The sequence below is a fragment of the Dermacentor andersoni genome, chromosome 1 (assembly GCF_023375885.2).
Source record: "Dermacentor andersoni chromosome 1, qqDerAnde1_hic_scaffold, whole genome shotgun sequence".
Taxonomy (NCBI): Eukaryota; Metazoa; Arthropoda; class Arachnida; order Ixodida; family Ixodidae; genus Dermacentor; species Dermacentor andersoni.
The window spans coordinates 246,153,589-246,159,588 of NC_092814.1; positions in this window are offsets into that span (position 1 = coordinate 246,153,589).

The window sequence follows — 6,000 nt, forward strand, 5'->3', positions numbered from 1 at the left end:
AGTTATCAGTAAAATAAAATCAATAAATAAAACATTGTGTCTAGCGGCTGCATTCGCGATCTCTGGGAACGAAAGTGAAGTGGGCGGGGACATGCGCAGTATCCAAGGCGGCTGTGCTGGTGCTGAAACATCAACACTCGCCCCCCTTCCCGGAAATGTCCGATAGCCTCGCCTTCCTGACTACAACCGGGGGAGGGGGGGGGGGGCAGAAGACCTATGGGCCCTGGGTACCAGATGGCCTAGCTACGCCACTGCTTGCAACAGACAGAATTTTCCCCTCATAACATTGTGGTTGGAAGCATTCCTTATAGTGCGGCTCGCTAGTGTTCTCTTGTAACAACATCTCATGCTTGTAGCTGAATGTCATGTACGACAAGACGACAGTCTTCATTCCACCCAGTAAGGTACTCCTGTGCTCACTCTAGTGGTAATCAGATCAGTACGTTGTTACATGAGAATGCTAAAGCCACTGCTGAGCATCACCAGTGAACACTGTCCTGCACTGCCACCTGCCGGCAAGGCTGTGTTATTTTTGCAATGCAGGTATGGATGTGCATAGCTGAGCTACATTGCTTTTTATTTTATTGTAAGTGATAAGACCAAGGGCCAAGGGATAATACTTGGATTTCCTTTTTTTTTTTTTTCCTTGATAAACTTTGAATTTGTGTAATGCGGGTGTCACACGGCGCACTTTTAATCGCGATCAAGCCCGATCTGGATTGAATTTGTAGTTGTGATTGGCTCCTTTGTGCAAGCTGCACGAGGGAGCCAATCACAGTCAAGAATTTCTATTTGTATTGGGCATGATCGCGATCAAGTGGTCATGTGACCCTAGCATAAGTGATCACCATATTTGACTAAGAAAAATGACATCATTGTGTGTCATGCGACACTAAAAGAGATTGAAAGTGTGGGAGCGAAAGACGGCAACAATAAGAATTGACATGGCATGCTCTTATTTTGTCATGAAAATGGTTCAGACCTGCAGCTGCTTGCTTCCAAGCATGTACAGTGTGTGCTTTCTATGCACTGTAACATCATAAGGACACCAATGTTAACACTGCTGTAGCCTCCCAGACTCATTCAGTCTGAAGGTCTCTTTCAGCCCTTTACTTTGTTCCAGCCTTCCATAACCTATCGTTTCAGGTTACAGACTTCCATAACCTATTGTTTCTTCCGAGTCGGGATGTTTTTGTTTCATCATGTAAGCCACCATTACCCAGTTCCTTCGTGCAGGACAATAGAGCATGTGCATAACAGCAAAAGAGGTGTGATTTCATGGTTATTCGTTTATGGTTAAATATCATGGATGTTGCATGTGATGTGCTTGACCCTCCCCTGCATCAGTCATCCATCATTGATCTATTATACATTTAAATGTGTGCCTAGAGTGCATTAGATTTTCTTTTGTAACCTCATTAGCATGCTTTCCATAAACACTGCAGTTTGTGGTTTGGTGGCAACTGTGGAGCATGGGACACCGAACCATGAACGCTTTGGCATTAAAAAGAGTCTGAAGCTTTGTCATAGTGGCTCCACATGAGCTGTACCACTCCAGCTACCTGGTAGCCCCAAACACATGACATAGCAACAGTTGTAAACAATGAGTGCGTGCATCGTCTAGCGGACAATGAAGAAAAAGTTAAGTTACGGGATACATTAGTCACCAAAATTCTTTGCTCATCTCTTATCACACTGTGGTGCTGTGGTGCCTTTCTACAAGGTTGAGCATGTGGTGTCTTGTAATTCACATTTTAATGCTGAGTAAGTCTTTTTGCTTGCTCTGTAAGGTCCACCATGGTGGTTAAGGGATGCCTTCATCGCTGAAACCTGCAGTGCATCTCTTTTTCCCTTGCTGACTCATGAAAGCAACGGTTTCACCAATTCCCACAGTTCGTGGGTTCCGCATAATTTTTCATTACTGTACCAGTTTGATTGATGCTGGCAACATAGTCTGTGTGAACAGATAAATTATGACATAGGGGTCCTATATAATAGCCAGCTTCTGAAGTTAGCAAATTAAAATTTTTCTTATGCTGCACTTTTCTCCAGGTCCTTTCTGGTTCTTCTTCAATAATATAGGAGGATGGTAGCGCTTTTCTTTATGTTTACACACTCGGGAATTAGACATTACCGTCTTCATTATGTAATACATCTCACTCACACGTGTGGAGCACTTTTGATCACATATGGCCCCATTGGCACCTTTGCGCTAGCTGCAGAAGGGAGCCAATCGAAGCTGAGAAATTCTGTCCCTTTCGGGCTCAGTTGCAACTGAAAATGCCCCATGTGACCAGCGTATAACAATATTTAATGCTCAATTCTATTAGCTACCGCTCACGACCAGCCAATCCCAATGATAACCTATAGTCTGCCTAACAATATTGAGGGCGAGGAGTTACAGAGTTGCCATCTGTTGGAAACACCTCCCTTGCGTAGTATGTTGGATCACGCGGCGCACTCCTCATAGGTTTCGCTTACGGCGCTCAATAAAAAGAACATGTGGCAGCCCTCCTGGGCATTTATGTCGGTACTCTCAATACGAAGGAAGTTTTTGACTGTCGATATAATAATCTTGGGCAAACTGAAAGCCCAGAATCATTTACAGACGCTATCTCTTTACCGAATACGTACAGTGAACGCCACTGCACGCAATTGCCACAATGGAGTCTCCCGAACCGGCTTCTTGCGTGAAAGGTAGGCAAACGCTGAGAGTAAACTATGTAAAATATGTTTTTATAGTGGGCTGTCTGTATAACCAAATGGGGCATAACAGAATGAAGCCTCAATGCACCGATCGCACGGGTTCGCGGCGACCAACTGCGCGTCTGCATGCATGTCCGCACACTATGTTTTGCTTTCACTGTGAGCGCGTTTTTGCACCATGCCGTGAGCTTTAGGCCGCAGCATATGAGCATTTGACCGTACACTAGCAACCATAGTTGCGTGGACGCTATCAGAACTGTTAAAAAATAATTTCGTTATAGAGACTTCGACGCCTACAGTGACTGATGTGCCGTCGTGACGATTCAATCTTTCTGTCTTCTAAATTCTTGGACATTTCAATATTATTTCTCAAGTTGCGTCACACTGTATGTTTATCGGTCTTCTTAGCGTGCGATTTCCCTCTGCTTCTTTTTCATAATCCAGTGTATTAATTCATAACACAAACATGACCAGGTCTCATGCCTTTTTTTAATGTGCGTCTTACCGTTCCCTTTCTGTTCCAGTGAACTTGCCAGTATCTAGCATCAACAAGTTCATAGACCAAACCGTCATGACATTAGCTGGGCAGCGGGTGCGGGCGAATGTCTTTGTGCGTGTTTTCTGCTACTCACCGAACATCACGCAGTCCCGGCGCCGTAGCAGAAATGTTCCTGGCGTCTGTGCTTGCTGCATACCCGAGTTGTAGCAGATGGCTGTCTGCCAGTTCTAAGTTTCGCCAGCCAAGCTTCATGCAGCTCCTTGCCCTGCAGCCACATGTGAATAAGGCTGACACCAGGCTCCGTTGCGTACGTCCGGCACTGCGGCACCGAGCAGTAGCCTACCATGCTGCACGCCTCCAAAGGCAGCCAGTACCTATTATAGTATTTTCAAATGTTGTCAAGCAGACACCCAAGGTGGTAAAGCCTCACCACTTAATCAGAACCGGAGCGCAGCTGGAACTTTAAACTTTCGTTTTCAGCTCGCTTCGGCGCTTCCGAAGCAGCCGACACGGTCGCTGTGTCCACGTGATCCCTCATGCCACGTGGAGGAGCTTGCCCCCAATATATTGGCAGTGCAACCAAGGCTACGAGCCTCAGCACACCATTTGGGGCTGCATGCTAAAACGTAGTTTTTATGCCGTCCTGCACTATTGGGCCCATTAGTTCGATCCCGATTGATGTTTGTATTTGCTTTAAATTTGTGTCATAATTCTTCGGCAGCTAAATATTTGAGAACATTCTGCGCAATTTTTTAATGATGTTCTCGGGTTCTCAACGCTTAGACTTAACGAAAAATGCTGCACCATTTGTACAGGGCCTCCATGATGTTGCAGCACGCATGTGCTGTAAGCAATGGGCACTGTCAGTTCTTGGAGGCTATAGATCTCGTATGTTTACTTGTACTTTGTATTATCTGTATATGGCACCATAACCTAAAGCTTCTACACACAAGAAACTCAAGGTGTGGAAACAGTACTAAATAACTACTACTCAAGATGCAGTAGCAGAAATAGCATGGAAGGTCAATGCATTTGACATCTACCATGGGGTACTCACTGATTAGAAAATGTAAAAATAATAATAATAATGAAAAGAAGAAACGGTAGCATGTATATCCAAAGAGTGAGCGCTACCAATAGCTGCACTGAAATGTATAGCAGATGGCAGTGACACGAGCACCCTATACTACCACAGCTCTCCCCAGACGTACGCCAGCACTGCTTTTATTGGTAAACTTATGGTAGATCTACTACAAAGGCTTTTTACGCCTTGTAACTTAGTAATATATTAGCCTAATGTACACACTCATTTACAGCTCCGTGGAGTGATTCGAGGTTGTGCTACAGATTTGTTGTCTGCTATCCGCTTAGTGTACAGGCAGTTATCGCTCTTTGACGACGTTTGTTGCTTCAACTTGAAGCTTTATCGGGTACTAGGACTGCCGGAAGCTGGGGAACTTGGATATTACATGCTGCCCTGCCCTTCCACCATGCATTCACCTAGTATCATTTGCAGCCCACTTTAAATGAGGTAACATATAACACCACCTTCAAGACAGCATACGTTGAATACCTTGTTCAAGATACGTCTTAAGTCGGGTAACCATTGAGCAGTGGGTACATTGTGTTTGCATTTTAATCAAAGAAAAAACCAAGCTGGGAAAAATATACCTCATCATTGATGATATGCTTGACAGGGACAAAAGTATGGTTATAGCATGTTCAGAGGACAGCAAGGAATCGGATACTAAAGCGCCTCGGAAGAGGACAATATATAGATTTTCAGTCGCTGTAAGTTGCAGTGCAAGCTACGAGTGTATTTTTACACGAGGCAGCATTTTCTGTCATTCATTGCAATAAACAGAACAATCGCACAGAAAACCAAGTTGTCTCATTGGGTGAAAGCAGCAAACCACTGTAGGTGTCAGTGGTGAGAGTCGACAACGCAACCGAGCTTCGCTTTAATAAAATGCTAGTGCTGCCATGGCAACTAAGTTTGTCATGAAAACTGCAAAGCAAATTATCTCATAATGTTAGCTGTGGTAAATAGAAAAGTATGTATGCGTTGCTGTCTGATGCGGCAAAGATTTACATAGCACTATCATGACTGACGACTGAAAAATTTGATGCAAGGTGTTATTGACTGGAAGCAAAGGTATCTTTTCAGCTACCTTGCATTGGATCGATTAAGACAAGGGTACAGTCTGTGTCGGGGGAGCAGTTTCATGCCACATTGCGTGTTTTCAAGAGCAAATGAAGCTTCACGATGGAGGAACACACTGCTTCCGCACGATTGCACTCCTGATTGGCTGATACCCGCTGTAGCCTCCCATGGCCAAAAATTCTGATACACTGGATTGTCACTACAGAGGTCCACATGTAGCTCTGCTGGCTTGGCAGTGAACAAGCGCTAGTATGTTTCCACTGTCACTCTCGTTAGCCATGGTTCTCTGTGCATTAGTTGAATGCTCAAACGGCAGCAGAACGACGATGAGAAGGCAGTCGGCAAACAAAAACTTATTCCACCTGTCAATGGCCGTAAACAATCACTTTGAGCGCACAGAAATGCTTCGCGCGAAGTGTCACAGTTTGTGGTTGCCACGCATCAGGCACACCGAGCTCAACCTCAACAGTGCTGATATCCACTTGCGCAGAGCCCAATTTGTGTCAGGTGAGCTTGAAAACCTTTTTTTTTTTGCTGATGGAAATGCTGAGACAAAGCACAAGAACAGAACAATTTGAATTCGTGGGTAGGCCATCTAAGCTGTAGGAGGAGACAAATCCAGATTGGGCAC